Below are 18,146 nucleotides of genomic sequence, written 5' to 3' on the forward strand. Positions count from 1 at the left end.
ATGCCAGGACTCAGCTGACGGCCCCGTGGTCGCCAACCCACGCTCCAAAGTTCAGAGCCCCCGAGGCCCCTTTTAGTCGCCTCTTACGATAGGCAGGGGATTCCGTGTGTGTTATTCTACCGCCCCCACCCAGAGGGGAACCCGAGGCAGAGAGGGTGGCCAGACAGGAAGAGGAATGAAATTTAAGACTGTGAGATTGGAAGGGTAGAAATAGTGCCGAAGAATAAAGAGCACAGACACCTCTCCAGCAACTCGGGGGTCACCTTGTTAGTCTGGCCCTACACCGAGGTGGTGGTGGTGGTGATTATTGTTTTAAGAGGAAGTACAACTAGGCAACCATCCTCTATATAACACTAATCAGAGAGAAAAATGGAAGGGATCCAACACTTCGAAAAATGAAGGTATCGGCCAAAGAAAGACAAGGGCCACGAAGGGCGTGAAAATGAAAGGCTCCCTAGCCCTCGCAAACCTAATAGCGTCGGGGTCAGAAAAGAACAAGAGTCGACCAAGAGAGATCGGATAGGATAGATGAAAGTAGGGAGCCTGGCACAAGTGGAAGCAATGCCAGGACTCAGCTGAGGGCCCCGTGGTCGCCAACCCACGCTCCAAAGTTCAGAGCCCCTGGGGTCCCTTCTAGTCGCCTCTTACGACAGGTAGGGGATACCGTGGGTGGTATTTTACCGCCCCCACCCACAGCGTGTTGACTATCCGTAACCTCGGCACTTGGTGGGGTATAGTGGATAGTAAGGCCGATAGAGCTTGCTTGGTTAAGCTCCTCCCTGTCTCGAGTGATGTGTTGTGTGACCATACTTCACACATTCCATTTCCTTATAAGCAAACCCTGCCGCTGAGGACTATCTGAATGCACTGTATATTCCAGTGTTTACGTAAAATATATGGCAAAATTATCGTCAGATAACCGAGGGTCCTTAGTAGTAATTTGGTATCTTACCTGATACACTTCTAAGATATGAAAATACCATCAAGAATAGAGCGCACCTCATCTTCGAGGAGCGGTTGGGCTTTCGGCCAGAGAATGAACCACGTTCCTCGTCTGATAGCTGCTTGAGGGATGTCCTAAAACAATAACCAATGAATGTCAAAATCTTTATTCCGGAACAGATATTCTTAAAGTTGCAAATTACGGATAAACTACTGCACATTTGCTCCTTCCTAGTTGGAATTGTTGATTTGCTTGTTTAATAATTGTGTAACACGCGGATAACTCAGAGGAATAGCGCGTGAATAGGCTAGTCAACATGGCGGCTGAGTGAAGAGCACGAGAATAACGAGCTCCTGCAAAGTGTGTATTAACTAGTGTCAGATCGGGACTTGCGAGTGTATCTATGGTGTGATAATAGTGTGCGATATTTCATAACTACTGCCAAAGTGACAATATTATTAACCAATAAACCCGAAAAATTCGGGAAATAAAGATCACGAAAATACACTCAGCGAAATGAGCGCCTGCGAAGATTGTGCGGTCGACTTGGGTAGGGCTCACAAGGTACAGTTCGTGGCATGAAAAAAAGTGGTACTACAAAAAGTGTACTGGACATGAACCATGAAACAGTGTGCGGAAATCAACATCATTGACTACCACGAACGCCCCGTCTTCAGACAGCATTTACGAATTACTGAAAGAGTTAATTGAAGAAAGGAGGCAAATTAAGGAAGACCAGAAAACTCGAGAGACAGATTTAGGTAATTCCCTTGAACTGTGTCACAAGAAATTAGATGATACGGTTCTTCTGATTTCCAAACAGCAAAAAGATATGGAACAGTATTTTCAAGATATAGAAAACCTCACCCAAGAAAATCATCTTCTGAAGGATAAAATAAAATCCTTAGAAGTGGTGGTGGTGATTTTTGTTTTAAGAGGAAGTACAACGAGCTAATCATCCTCTCTGAACAAATTAGTGGAAAATAAATTTAAAATATAAAACAAAATTATTTATTCAACGAAGGAATTCTGAAACGCAGTAAAAAATGAAACAAAATACAATTATAGAATTAGGCCGAAAAGATTACTAGCGTATCAAAAGGGAACGTACGTTCCCTGAGTAAAAGTACACTTGTAATTTATATACCCTTGATAAGTCCACTGTCGCACATAAAGCGGATGACGAGATCAGCAGTAGTCGCGTCATCGGCTAGTATGCGTTCGAGTGTTTCCTGCAGGCCGAGGCTCCGCCAGAGAGATCGGCGCACTTTGTGAGGATGTGGGCCACGGTGAAGCCGGCACCACAAGAACACACTGGGGGTCTTCCCTCTTCAGGAGATAAGAGTGCGTGGATCGTAAATTACCTATCCTCAGCCTGCACAGCACTATGGTGGTGGTGATTATTGTTTTAAGAGGAGGTACAACTAGGCAACCATCCTCTATATTACACTAATCAGAGGGAAAAAATGGAAGGGATCCGACACTTCGAAAAATGAAGTTATCGGCCAAAGAAGGTCAAGGGCCACGAAGGGCGTGAAAATGAAAGACCCCCTAGCCCTCGCAAACCTAATAGCGTCGGGGTCGGAAAAGAACAAGAGTTGACCAAGAGAGGTCGGATAGGATAGATGAAAGTGAGGAGTCTGACTGAGCTAATGGCCCCGTGGTCGCCGACCCACGCTACAAAGTTCAGAGCCCCTGAGGCCCCCTTTAGTCGCCTCTTACGACAGGCAGGGGATACCGTGTGTGTTATTCTACCGCCCCCACCCTCAGGGGGATAGAACAGCGTGTAACATCGTCTTATGTTAAGCAGTGTAATCGACCTAGAATCAGCAACAGTTCTAGTAATTCTACGGTAAAAGCTAATAATTACGAGTTACAAATTATTATCACCAAAACTTTTTTTATAGTAAAAAATTTAAAGTAACGTACTTACATCCCATATATTGGAGCTGTCTGTGTTATCAAGGAACACGATTTTATTATCTTGGTAACAACTGATCCCTTGCTCGTATAAGTACAATCTGTTATTGGCTTCTGTGGCTAGCACTAATATTCCGCGGACAGCAAAACTTTTAAATGTGTGCGCTATCAAGAAATCTTGGTTTTCTGAAAACGTAAAATAGTTATTTACACTTAACATACATTACCGTGCTTTTTGAAGTTGAGAAATGCTGCGTAACACTGATACCTTTTGAATTGTAAACAATCATTATATTTCTCACATTAGGCTGAAACCTTCGTAAGCGATCAATTGCTGACTCATACAGCGTAAAATCCGCAGCAAATCCAAGAGAAATTAAATACAGTACAGTAAATAATGTTATTCGTTTGTACATTGTTACTGAACACTTTTACTAGGTACGTGTTCGGGCCAACAGGGTGTCGCTTAGTGAATGACGTTAGCATCTTGTTATTTATAAATGGGGTACCGATGCTATCGTTGGATATTGAACGAAGAAACCTGTCACTCAAGAGAGATTTTTTCGGTATTCAGTAACATTAATTTTTTATAAAGTCATTTGCATTCTGGACAGGCAGTTGATACAAACGCGGTAAAAAACCAACAACCCAATTATCGTTTAAAAGTAAAATAATTTTACTTAAAAGTACAAAGGCCTATCCCAGAAATTACTGTACGTGCTATGTTATCGGACACGTTGTCTTCATCCTAATCTTCAATCAGTCACCACTGATCTGCTTTTAGGGCAGTCGCCCAGGTGGAAGATTCCCTATCAGTTGTTTGCTTAGCCTTCACTTAAATCATTGCAAAGAATTTGGAAATATATTGAACACCTCCCTTGGTAATTTATTCCACTCCATAACTCCTCTTTCTAAAACGAATATTTGCTCCAGTCTTCTTCAATTCCAACTTTATCTTCATATTGTGATCTTTCCTACTTTTAAAAACACCACTCAAACTATTTCGTCTACTAATGTAAGGGTTAGGGCTAAAAATTATTTATTATTAAAGAAATGACTATATCATAATCAACCACAACTGGTTCACTGTTGGATGGAGGCCTCTTCCAAAGATCCGTGGCCATTTAATACATACTAATTGATACGGGGTTACCCGTAGAAAGCAGAGGTGAAAGAAGGTGCGGGCTGGAATGGGTGTATTCACAATATGATACTAAACTTAAAAATTAACCGAAGATTATATTTTCAATATACAACAAGATTTAATCCCCCTGTGGGTGGAGGCGGTAGAATAACACCCACGGTATCCCCTGCCTGTCGTAAGAGGCGACTAAAAGGGGCCCCAGGGGCTCTGAACTTTGGACCGTGGGTTGGCGACCACGGGGCCCTCAGATGAGCCCTGGCATTGCTTCCACTTACTTGTGCCAGGCTCCTCACTTTCATCTGTTCTATCAGACCTCTCTTGGTCAACTCTTGATCTTTTCCGTCCCCGACGCTATAAGGTTTGCGAGGGCTATGGAGTCTTTCATTTTCACGCCCCTCGTGGCCCTTGTCTTCCTTTGGCCGATATCTTCATTTTTCGAAGTATCGGATCCCTTCCATATTTTCCCTCTGATTAGTGTTATGTAGAGGATGGTTGCCTAGTTGTACTTCCTCTTAAAACAATAATCACCACCACCACCAACAAGATTTAACAAATTTTCACTAGGTGAGTTAACAATGAAAGATCAGGTACAAGGTATAATTTTACAAACAAGAGCACGAAAGCACAAGTTTAGGGATCTTTACAAGTTCTGGGCTTCGAGCCCCAAGTTTTGCAATTTCTGAGCTCTCAGCTTACAAACACATATTTACCAAACGGCAGAAATCCCCTAATAACATGGAGCACTTGCTCCCACCTAGCAATGTCAAGCCTCCTAGAGGCACATTTCCAATACATAAAAGAGCTGACCCGCTCTCAGTTTTCCAAGCCTATTAAAGGCAATACCACACTAAATTGCCATCAAGGCACAACTTACACAAAATGAAACGGGAGTACCTTGTACCCAGCCTACTGGGCCTTAGTAGAAAAATAATAGGTTAAGGTAAATGGCCCAAAATGCAAAAATGAATGGAGGCGTGAGCTTGCACTCTTACATGAAACTTCTAAAAACCTAAGAGGCACTAGGCAGATGAAACAGGGGCTATTCCCAAACTATGGAGGTGACTCGTATAAGAAAAAAAAAGTTTTAAGACATTGCAGAAGGGAAGAAAACAGTTACCAAACGTAGTCACCTCAAGCCAATGTGAAGGGGAGCTCGAGAGGGTAAATCACTCTGTATCCCCGTTACAGTTAAAGATATGTGAAGTTTTACCAAAACGACGGAAAATTACATGTTTGAAAGATGGGTTACAGAGTAAAGGTTTCGGACCTTCCCCGCGGGTTAAACTGCTGAGCTAGCAAGAAATAAAGATGTTAAACGGCCATTACCTTTCTGCAGAGCTGATGCCGGAAGGAAGAGGTGCTACCCGCCCCCTGCTACGTGTCCATACACTAAGTTAGATGTTGATGAATTGGCCGAGAGACAAGATAATCAGCAGTTTTTATACCCTCGGGGAAAGTTAGAGACCTTTCGTGAATGAACAAGACACACCCACGGAGTTTTATTTGTTAACGTCAAAAGGTACACACAACATCGAAGAAGAAATACAGGATTGGCTGAAAATTAATTACAGAAATTATTGATTGGTTAATTTCGAAACTGGCGGACGGAAAATATAAATATTGCCAACCCAAAATTGAATGAACAAAATTTAGTAAAGAAAAAACTTATGAATACAAAATTTCTTCAAATAAAGTTCTTTCACTTCGGTGGTGGTGGTTATTATTGTTTTAAGAGGAAGTACAATTGGGCAACCATCCTCTATACAACACTAATCAGAGAGAAAAAATGGAAGGGGTCCGACACTTCGAAAAATGAACGTATCGGTCAAAGGAAGACAAGGGCCGCGAAAGGGCGTGAAAATGAGACTCCCTAGCCCTCGCAAACCTAATAGCGTCGGGGTCGGAAAAGAATAAGAGTTGACCAAGCGAGGTCGGATAGGATAGATGAAAGTGAGTAGCCTGGCACAAGTAAGTGGAAGCAATGTCAGGACTCAGCTAAGGGCCCCGGTCGCCAACCCACGCTCCAAACTTCAGAGCCCTTGGGGACCCTTTTAGTCGCCCTTACGACAGGCAGGGGATACCGTTGGTGTTATCCTACCGCCCTCACCCACAGGGGGTTCTTTCACTTCGCACCAGGGTGCATGGTCATAGTTTTTTTTTTTTTTTGGAGACATCCATAAGAGAATGTCCACACTTCATGCTCAATGCAAAACAAAAAAAGTTGAAATCCACACAGTACGGACAACTTTATAATCCCAACATTTACGGTAGTGACATCTTCTGAGGAAACTTATGAATGGAACCAGTTATTAACGTTCAGAGTTTCTCCTGTAGAGGAGGATTTATTGGCGCAAGATTTAAAATTGTGCCGTAGGGGTGTACCGGCCGGTACACTGACAGTCTCATCTCATCTCATCTCATGTGAGATCTGCCTCTAGGTCATCGAACATAACCACAGTACGAGGTGTGTGGTGGTCATGGATATTGTTTTAAGATGGTGGTGGTGGTGATTATTGTTTTAAGAGGAAGTACAACTAGGCAATCATCCTCTATATAACACTAATCAGAGGGTAAATATGGAAGAGATCCGACACTTCGAAAAATGAAGATATCGGCTAAAGAAGACAAGGGCCACGAAGGGCGTGAAAATGAAAGTCTCCCTAGCCCTCGCAAACCTAATAACGTCGGGGTCGGAAAAGAACAAGAGTTGATCAAGGAAGATCTGATCGGAGAGATGAAAGTGAGGAGCCTGGCACAAGTAAGTGGAAGCAATGCCAAGACTCAGGTAAGGGCCCCGTGGTCGCCAGCCCACGCTCCATATTTCAGAGCACCTGGGGCGATGTGGTGGTGCTGAGGATTTTTATTTTAAGAGGAAGTACAACGAGGTAATCATCCTCTCTGAACAAATAAGTGGAAAATAAATTTAAAATATAAAACAAAATTATTTATTCAACAAAGGAATTAGGAAACGAAGTACAAAATAAAACAAAAACCCATTATAGAATTAGGCCGAAAAGATTACTAACGTATCAAAAGGGAACGTACGTTCCCTGAGTAACAGCATGAGACAGGAGAAGTCCCATCCGATTTTCGGAAGAATGTTGTTATACCTATTCCCAAGAAAGCCGGTGCTGACAGGTGTGAAAAGTACCGCACCATTAGTTTAGTATCTCATGCATGCAAAATTTTAACACGTATTATTTACAGAAGAATGGACAAACAAGTTGAAGCTGAGTTGGGAGAAGATCAATTTGGATTCAGAAGAAATGTAGGAACACGTGAAGCAATCCTGACTTTACGTCTGATCTTCGAGGATCGAATCAAGAAGGACAAGCCCACGTACATGGCGTTCGTAGGTCTAGAAAAGGCATTTGATAATGTTGATTGGACCAAGCTATTTATGATTCTGAAGATGATAGGGATCAGATACCGAGAACGAAGAATTATCTACAATCTGTATAAAAATCAGTCTGCAGTGATAAGAATCGAGGGCTTTGAAAAAGAAGCAGCAATCCAGAAAGGAGTGAGGCAAGGCTGCAGTTTGTCCCCTCTCCTTTTCAATGTTTACATAGAACAGGCAGTAAAGGAAATCAAAGAAAAATTTGGAAAAGGAATCACAGTCCAAGGAGAGGAAATCAAAACCTTGAAATTTGCCGATGATATTGTTATTTTATCGGAGACTGCAGAAGATCTCGAGAAGTTGCTGAATGGTGTGGATGAAGTCGTGGGTAAGGAGTACAAGATGAAAATAAATAAGCCCAAAACAAAAGTAATGGAGTGCAGTCGAACGAAGGCAGGTGATGCAGGAAATATTAGATTAGGAAATGAAGTCTTAAAGGAAGTAGATGAATATTGTTACTTGGGTAGTAAAATAACTAACGATGGCAGAAGTAAGGAGGATATAAAATGCAGACTAGCACAAGCAAGGAAGAGCTTTCTTAAGAAAAGAAATTTGCTCACTTCAAACATTGATGTAGGAATTAGAAAGATGTTTTTGAAGACTTTCGTGTGGAGCGTGGCATTGTATGGAAGTGAAACATGGACGATAACTAGCTCAGAAAGAAAGAGAATAGAAGCTTTTGAAATGTGGTGTTACCGAAGAATGCTGAAGGTGAGATGGATAGATCGAATCACAAATGAAGAGATACTGAATCGAATTGGTGAGAGGAGATCGATTTGGCTAAATTTGACGAGAAGAGGAGATAGAATGATAGGACACATCTTAAGACACCCAGGACTTGTTCAGTTAGTTTTTGAAGGAAGTGTAGGTGGTAAGAACGGTAGGGGTAGACCAAGGTATGAATATGACAAGCAGATTAGAGCAGATGTAGGATGCAATAGTTACCTAGAAATGAAAAGGTTAGCACAGGATAGGGTGGCATGGAGGGCTGCATCAAACCAGTCTATGGACTGATGACTCAAACACACATTCCATACTAATATGATTTTATAGATAGTATATTTTTATAACATGTTACGCAGTAATTCAAGTTGCGTATTGAAGAATGAAGTATACTATACCAGGAACGCCGGTACATAAATATTACTTTAAAATTACGAATTATCTCAAAGTGCAGTTAGTAATCCGCCTCATCCCGGCTGACGTAGCGCGTGATATAAGCCCCACTGCTAGCTGCCAAGGTCAAGCCACGTCACTGCATGTTATCACCTGATTGTTTGCCGATTTTGGCAAATCCTAAGCTAATTAAGATACAGACGAACGAATAGCACCATCCTGTCCGTCGTCTTATGAACCTCAGCATATTCAAATCCAGGGGCGTATCCAACGAGGGATCACTGGGGGGTTTAGAACCCCAATGGAATTTTTACAACAACAAAAAAACAGAAACTGACAATAAATAATAAACTAAGCAAATCAAGAGCAGAACATATATAAACGGGAATTATTTTTTAAATTCATTGCATCAACCAAAAAAGTACACATATAGAGAAAAATTTTCTACATAGCGTCCTGCCTTCGATACACATTTTCTCCATCGGACTGGCAAGTTTCTGATGCCGTCTTGAAAGAAAGAAGAGGGATGTGTGCGGAGCCAGTTGCGCACGAACTCTTCTACTCTTGCATCATAATCATCGAACCGCTATCCTCCTAGGAGTCGTTCAAATAAATGGTAATCGCAGAGCGATTAATCTGGATTGGACGGAGAGTGTTTCAGAGGTTTCCAGTGAATTTCCTCTAGATTTTCCCGCGTTAAAGCGCCAGTATGCGGCTTGCATTGTCATGCAGAAGAGTGACGTTTCGGATCGGTTGCCGGTGTCGCTTGTTGCGATACACAACTTTTGCTTCATCCAAAAGGCGACAACTTCGTGTGATATAAGACTTGAGTCTTAAGTGTTAACTAGCAGTGTTCGTTTTCTACGAATAAACTCTTTCATTCACCCATTAAATTATTTAAAATTACAAGTAACTATAAGTTCGATTTTAGTGGACATTCAAACATAATTTCTTTTTCTTGTGGGAAGTAACCGCAAGTTCGATTCTAATAAATATTCGGATTAAATTCAGTTTCGTACGTTTCCTACCGGACTAATAATTACGTGTTCGATTCTAATTGACATTCGAACTTAACTCAGTCTAGTATTCACGTTATCAGAAAAAGCCAACAATCTTCTTTAAACGGGTGCAAACCGTATTCAAGTGATAAAAGAACACGTTGATTCTGGTGGAATTCGAGTGACTTTTTAAATTCTGGATACACGTGCAAAGTAATGAACGAGTGAGGTGAATCCCGGAACGAGACCGTCGAGAATATCCAGACGGTCTAGTACCGAATAAACTCAGTTCGTTTGAAAAGACATAAATTGGTGAACTAATCCCCTCTCTGTGTACCCGCTCCAGTAGTGTACCGCACACGCCTTGCGAACACTCATGCTCAATCAAAATAAAGTACGGACATTTCCTGGTACAATACTTTGTCCTTGTGGCAACCGTATAGTTTATTAGAGAATTCATAATAAATAAATAAATAAATAAATAAATAAATAAATAAATAAATAATTACGTTTTTCTTTTTCGACCGCTCTTCCCACAACTGTGGGATGCCCTTCCTGGAGGGTTGTAATCATTATTGAGTGTTTCTGTGGTGATTTGTAGTGTGGTATGTTGTATGAATATGAATAGGAGAGTGTTGGGACAAACACAAGAACCAAGCCCGAGCTATTCAAGTATCCCACCCGGTCGGGAATCGAACACGGAACACTCTGAACTGAAGGGCATACGGTAAAAATGAATGAGACTTACAGTAAATGGTCGGGAGTGACCTTTCCTATAACTTTCGTTATATACAGGTTTTAGATAAAACAGATCATTTTTGGGGTATTTGGAAATTTGTGAAAAGTTGCCTATATTGGACCACTTTTTATTTTGTTACCCTACGTCTTTATTATGGATTTAATTTAAGTAAAATATAATGTACAATAATCTACATGGGGTACACTTTCATAAGGTGTTGTTACATTTTGAATAAAAGTGTACTTCAAATGCATACAATATAGAATTTTGAAGTTAGTAAGTGGTCCGAATTAGGAAACGGGTTTTTTAATTTGGACTTCCAGTTGCTTAAGTTGGACCATTTGGTAAAACTGTTAGTAAACAAACAAAGAATAAAGAAAAAGGCACACTGAAATTTACAAATCCTGTCCATTGGCTGAGATTAAGAATGGCAAGTTATTTGCAGTCTGAACGGAAATATTTCGTTATGATGGGCTTCACATTGGCACACCGTCCATACATTGAATCATATCATCTATCTTTGTCTTCTTGCACAAAATACAAAGCCAGCTTGAATTAGGCCAACCAACATTGTCGTTTTCCTTTTGTTTCTCCGCCATTTTCTTCTCTGATAATTCGAATGGAAGTTTACGAACATCTTTAATGGTAAACCCGAAAAAATATCTCTTCAAATAAGAGGAGGTGGTCAGCGATAGCCTTTTCCATTTCAGCCGAGGAAAAATGATTGCCTTCCGAATGATTTAACTTCATTTGAGAACGTGTTTTTACTGAAAGCATGTCTCTTTAATGTGGTTTTAGGGACTACATATGTATGGGCACACTCGTAGAGTCCATAGCCACCGTTTCTGTATGCTGCCTCGGCAACCTTCAACTCATCTATCTATTTCCCGTACATTCCCCTCTTTGCCATTTTGGAAACCCCTACCACTGTGAGGAACACCATAGGTCTGCGTTACCTGTGAGTAGTACCGCAATGTGTGGAACACCGTAAGTCTACGGTACTCATGATTAGTACCGCTACATGAGAAATACCATGGTTCTTACGTTCATAGCGATAAGTACCATTATGAGGGGCCGTTGACCTGGATTTTGGACCCATTTAGACAACAAGCATCATCGATTCAGTATTGTGCTTTGGAGGCAGCCCTTTGGTCAGCATAAATACTGTTGTTTTAAAATAGTTTGTGGGAAGGTGGGGCATTGCGGGTTGGATCCACTAATTTTTTAAGTTCATAATTATTGTTCATTGTCATCTTTTTGAATTCTAGTCAGTGGATTTATTTTAACTTTCAATATTGAGTTAGATCCGCTGAGTATTTTCATATTCATCCATTCTTCATCATCACGTTTTGAATTCTGCTCAGTGGATGAGTTTTTAACTTTTAAATTGTCATTATATTTCGTACCATTAGGGGCCGATGACCTAGATGTTAGGCCCGTTTAAACAACAAGCATCATCATCACCATCATCATCATCATCATCATCAATACTTCAAGTTGTCCATTAAATGCATTATAAGGCCCAAGTAAACGGAGACAGACGTCTTTATGTGATGATGGACGTACAATACCAGTTATGAACGGACAAACAAAATGAATTATGATGGGAAGATTGTTTGCACCACATGCAGATAAGCGGCTACTTTACATCTCATTATGTAGATTTTCTCACTCTATTATTATTTTCCTCAGTAGAATTGTTTATTTTTAAATTAAATTCACCGGGCGAGTTGGGCCGTGCGCGTAGAGGCGCGCGGCTGTGAGCTTGCATCCGGGAGATAGTAGGTTCGAATCCCACTATCGGCAGCCCTGAAGATGGTTTTCCGTGGTTTCCCATTTTCACACCAGGCAAATGCTGGGGCTGTACCTTAAGGCCACGGCCGCTTCCTTCCAACTCCTAGGCCTTTCCTATCCCATCGTCGCCATAAGACCTATCTGTGTCGGTGCGACGTAAAGCCCCTAGCAAAAAAAAAAAAAAATTCAATTCAATGATGACATATATATGTGCAACTTGAAAAAGATAGTTTGAATCTTTAAAAGGCCTTCCAGTGTGTGACGCGTATTACGTCATGAAACACAACATCGTATCATATTTATATGAGACTCAACTCCATGAATATTGACTAAGGCGCCGATGACCTTCGATGTTAGGCCCCTTAAAACAACAAGCATCATCAGCATCAATATTGACTAGTGATGCGTTTAGGTGAAATAAAGGTGTCTATGCCATCTTAGGACAATCAAGAAGTGCTGTATTCCCAAGGATATCAATACAAGGTTAAGATAACGATGTATCCGTTTATTTAGAGGTTTTCGTGAAAGGGAATACATTTGAAGATATTCCGTTTATTTTCGTGTTAATATCGTCTTTGCCATTTTTATCTGATCGAGATGAATTAATAACGTAATATGTTATTATACGGTTAAATTGCACATTAATGTAGCGCTACAGTTATGAACGGGATATGGTAAAATTATATTATAGTGTTTTGAGTTAATGGAATGAAGATAAATACGATTTTAAATGGAATGCGAGGTAGAAATATGTTTGATTCTTCAGAAATACGTATCGTAGCTCAGTTTGAATGACACTGTGCAATTTCACTGTCCTAAGATTATAATTCAGTGGAGGTAAGATGGTCGCAATTGCTGATATCAAATTTAAACATTACGCCTAAACTCATTCATATCAAGGAGATACGATATAGCGTGAGAGCGGAATAGTAAAAATCAACATGCCAGTGGCTGAGACAAAACAAGACTCAGAATTGTTAAACACTGTACTATTGCAAAATTATAAATGAATAAACGATCTTGCCCAACAACATACAAGAAGAAGAAGAAGAATAAACGATCTTAAAGAGCAGACGTGCTAATCTGAAGAGGCTAGAAACGTATACAGGGTGGCCCACTTAAAACTTTCACCGCAGATATATCTGGAACAAGAAGATATATTGAAAATTGACTTTCACAGGCATGGAGGGTGGGAAGGGGCTAATTAAAGTAAATCTATGAGCCAGTCAAAAACGTAGGGAAATAGTATTTTCAACATCAACTTACGTTTTTTTAAATGGACACCCTGTATTATTTCGTGCGCAATCGTTAACATGAAAAATCACATAAGTAATGGCGTTTGTTTCATCGCAATATGTCAATTACATCCCGAGATATTGCAACGTGAAGTTGACGCTTGAGATAAACGAACCGCGCAGCAGTTGTACATCCCGAGAGTCAAGCGCGAACCTCACGGTCCTCTTACTCACGATATGATTGCCGTACTACGATGCGACAGGCACTCTACTTAATGCTATTTGTTTTTCGAGTTATAATCGGCTGGTGATGACCCAGACTGGGGTCGAAACCGGTACAATTTCCACTTTTAATTAAATAAGAATGTAATCTCTACATCTCTTATTTACTTGTATTGAATAGGTTGAACTACCATATTTATTATTTCAATTTAACACATGTTTATATGTGGGCGCGGGAAACACTTATTAAACTAACTTTGTTTCTTTGTATCCCAATTGTGCAAGATCTGGCTGCCACGCAATTCTAAGAAGACTATGGTGAGCTTGTCCGGAGGAGGCTAAGCTGAGATGACGGCAAGGAAGGACCGCATATCCCAGAACATCCCGATGACCAGTGGCAGAATGTGATCGCCAAAAAACAGAGCCGCATATGTCGAGTCAGACATAATCCAGACCCGGCGAAGGTAAAAGATAAGTTTCTCTTGAAAGTAACGTACATAAATGTTATAAATTCCAATGTAGTCATCTAAATTGTTTGTGAATAGACGTTAGATCGTTGTTATCTTCGAGATTATTCAATTACGTTAGATTCTCGCGAAATAATTTTACATTTGTGTCAAAATACATGGAGACAGGGGTAGTCATCTTAAAGATATAACCAATCCTAGATAGGAAGTGTGAAGGGAACTATACAGTGATGCCATTGCTAAGATGGTGGTGGTGATTATTGTTTTTTTTTTGCTAGGGGCTTTACGTCGCACCGACACAGATAGGTCTTATTGCGACGATGGGATAGGAAAGGCCTAGGAGTTGGAAGGAAGCGGCCGTGGCCTTAATTAAGGTACAGCCCCAGCATTTGCCTGGTGTGAAAATGGGAAACCACGGAAAACCATTTTCAGGGCTGCCGATAGTGGGATTCGAACCTACTATCTCCCGGATGCAAGCTCACAGCCGCGCGCCTCTACACGCACGGCCAACTCGCCCGGTGATTATTGTTTTAAGAGGAAGTACAACTAGGCAACCATCCTCTATGTAACACTAATCAGAGGAAAAAATGGAAGGGATCCGACACTTCGAAAAATGAAGGCATCGGCCAAAGAAAGACAAGGGCCACGAAGGGCGTGAAAATGAAAGACTCCCTAGCCCTCGCAAACCTAATAGCGTCGGGGTCGGAAAAGAACAAGAGTTGACCAAGGGAGGTCGGATAGGATAGATGAAAGTGAGGAGCCTGGCACAAGTAAGTGGAAGCAATACCAGGACTCAGCTAAGGGCCCCGTGGTCGCCAACCCACGCTCCAAAGTTCAGAGCCCTTAAGGCCCCTTTTAGTCGCCTCTTACGACAGGCAGGGGATACGTGGGTGTTATTCTACCGCCCTCACCCACAGGGGGAGCATTGCTAAGATATCCAAAAGTATTGGAAGGTAATACTATGTGAGTTGTGAAGTGTATATATTGGTAGAATATATTAAATCTAAAGCCTACCCGGCGTTCTGCAGGTTTATTATTAAATACCGTATCTCACAACCTTTTAATTTTAAGACTTCAATGTAACTTTGATTTCATGTCTGTGTGATTGCAAAACAATGAAGCATTAGCTATAGTATAGTTGAGACGTCAAGGAATATGTATAGGTCTACTTAGATGGCAGAGCCCTCTTCAGCAATCCTACATACTCCCACCTTTGAGTCGTGATTAATTTCCAACGACTCAAATTAAAACAATAAATCAGAAACACAGGAGTAAAATTAAACGAATGAAACAGTCATTGGAAGTCAATCACAATCACGTCTAAATCTAGCAGGTAGTTGCACTTTACGTCCACACCTAGTTCGAACATGTTCAATTTCCCCACTACCTTCCACACTGCTTTGGATAGTTGTCCCAACTCCACCACTCTTGCCGACTAAAAGTTCATCTTTTGTAGATGCCTCCTTTGCACGAATTTCCAAAGGATATACCCTCTGGACTGGTCGGAAAAGGGTCCCTGCTGCAGTCTTCAGCTTCACCAGACGAATTTCTTCATCACGTCCTGGAATAAGCTGTTCCACTACAGCTAAAGGCCAATCGATTCTTTTGAGGTTGTCTGCTCCAATAAGAACAACTTCTCCTAGAAGCAATTGGCGACTCTTCTTTTGGGCAGTCAATACTAATTGACCTAAATATTCTCTCCTAAATCGCTAACGAAAGCTATCTCTTATCCTTTGACGATTTCTGTTCCGTCGGTTAGATCTGAATCCATGACATCACAGTCTGGCACGCCCATTTCTTTCATATCTAACAAAAACATATTAGGCGAGATAGGGGCTAGATCAGTACTGTCTTCTGATACATATGTGAGCGGTCGAGAGTTCATCACGGCTTCGCAATCACATAAGACTGTTTCCAATTCTTCATAGGATAGCGAAGCTTTGCCAAGAGTTTTCCTTAGCAGCTGTTTCAGCATCCTTATTAGTCGCTCCCACCACCCTCCCCACCATGCTGCTGTGGGAGGATTGAATCGCCAGTCAATCTGATGAGCATTGCTGCATTTGGAAATCTTGTTCCAGTCCAATTGACTGAAAGCATTGTGTGTCCCAACAAAATTTCTACCATTATCTGTATATACAATAGAAGGTCTACCTCGGCGAGCTACAAATCTTCTGAAAGTTCGTAGGAATGAATCAACGGAGAGTGACGAGGTCAGCTCAAGGTGGACTGCACGGTACACCGCACAAGTGTATAGATATATCCACACTTTGTGATTATTTCTCAAAAACAATGGACCAGCTAAGTCAATACCAGTAGTCTCGAAAGCAACTGCATCCCGCACTCGAGGCTCAGGTAAAGCAGGTGTACAAATGGGAACACTTCTCGCCTCATGTCTCCGACAGACAACACAACCAGCTAGAATGGCTCGAATAGTTTTTCTTCCTTTGAGGATCCAAAATTTTTCCCTTAAGTGGCTTAGGAGACCTTGTACTCCTACATGACAAGACTTGATATGTGTCCAGAACACAATCTTGTCAACCACAGGATGTTTAGAAGGCAGCACTCGAGGTCCTCTAAATCTCTTCTTTCGACTACCTTCGTTTTTATTCGAATTATACCGTCGACATCCATAAAGGGACACAACGTAGCTAATTTATCATCTTTTACTCCACTGAAAGTCTCTTGTTGCACCAAACGTACAAGGTATTTCTCTGCTATATTGAATTCCTTCAGTTGAAGTTCACTTTGTTTCACCACATCTTTTCTTCTACAAGAATTAATAACCGTAATATCCAAGCAATGACCCTTACAATTTTATCATAATCATTGGAGAAGTTGTAGAGCCGGTCAGAATCACCGTCGTGGCATAGAAGTATCGAAGTGATAACCTTCCTTCTCTCCTGTCCTATAATTTCTTCATCCAGTTCTGGTGCTTCTGAAGGCCATTCTCCAAGGGGCAGTTTCAGCCATGGTGGGCTCTCCCACCATCTAGACTCAAGCAACTGTACAGCAGAGCATCCACGACTAGGAAGATCAGCAGGATTCATATTGCCTGGTATGTGTCTCCAAGCTTCCTTCACCGTCAGACTTCTGATCTCCTGAACCCGGTTCCACACAAAGACTCCCCAGTGATCTTCTCTCTGTATCCACGTGATAACAGTAGTAGAGTCACTCCAGAAGAAAAATTCTGTCTCTATTTGTTCAAATTCCTTCTTCAAAGATGCAGTTAACCGCGCTCCGATGTTTGCAGCTAATAACTCCAGCCTCGAAATTGTCATTCCTTTGAGTGGTGACACTCTAGATTTTGCTTGTATCAGCTGTACATGTACACAGGAATTATATTCTAAGCGCAAAAACACTGCTGCGGCATATGCAAACTTACTGGCATCACAAAAGGTATGCACCGAGCACCTTATTATCATATCACTCATTCCCATGAGCCACCGAGGTATCTTCACTTCAAGTAAAGGAAGCTCTTGTAACCATGCCAAGAACGCGTTTTTCACATCATCAGGAACTTCTTCGTCCCATCCCCCTTTCATGGCCCAGCATCGCTGCAAGAAAAGCTTTGGACAAAGTCACACAGGACACGTGAAGCCAATAGGGTCAAATACTCTCTGCGCTATTGACAGTATAGCTCTTCGAGTGATCAACTTTATGTCTATAGATTTATGGCCACTCACGGCTAAAGTATCAGATCTTCTGTGCCAAATAAGGCCTAGAACAGGAGTGGCAGTCTTATCTTTTAGGTTAAAGTCTGAATACTCCCAACCTCTCACGTCAAATTTGGCCTGTGCAAATATTCTCGTTGCTTCTTCCTGAAAACAGAGTAGATCATGAGCTTATTGTAAACTGGTTACGCAATTATCAACGTAAAAATCTTTTTCTGAATTTTCTTGATGGTAGCTGGAGAATACCTTCCATCTTCCATACTTTCAATACGTTTCAAATGAAAATCAATCACAGCACTCAATAAGAACGGGCTGCTTGTCACCCCAAACACAACACGGGTATGACGGAATATTTTCATTTCTCCCTCCATGTCAACCCAAAGAAATCTAAGGAAGTCCCGATCCTGTTCACATAGACTAATTTGCAAGAATGCTTTTCTTATATCTTCTATCACCCCAATTTGGTAAGACCTAAAACGGAGAAGTAATGTAGGTAT

General features: G+C 41.3%; 1 long non-coding RNA gene across 1 annotated transcript in view; it reads left to right on the forward strand.

Annotated features, from left to right (window-relative positions):
* LOC137502214 (uncharacterized) overlaps nucleotides 1-18,146 on the forward strand; it is a 116,673-nt gene that overhangs the window by 47,608 nt on the left and 50,919 nt on the right. Inside the window, exon 2 of the long non-coding RNA XR_011018730.1 lies at nucleotides 13,797-13,975. This is a non-coding gene — a long non-coding RNA (uncharacterized lncRNA). The remainder of the gene's footprint in view (nucleotides 1-13,796; nucleotides 13,976-18,146) is intronic.

Source organism: Anabrus simplex, chromosome 9 (genome assembly GCF_040414725.1).
Source record: "Anabrus simplex isolate iqAnaSimp1 chromosome 9, ASM4041472v1, whole genome shotgun sequence".
Lineage (NCBI taxonomy): Eukaryota > Metazoa > Arthropoda > Insecta > Orthoptera > Tettigoniidae > Anabrus > Anabrus simplex.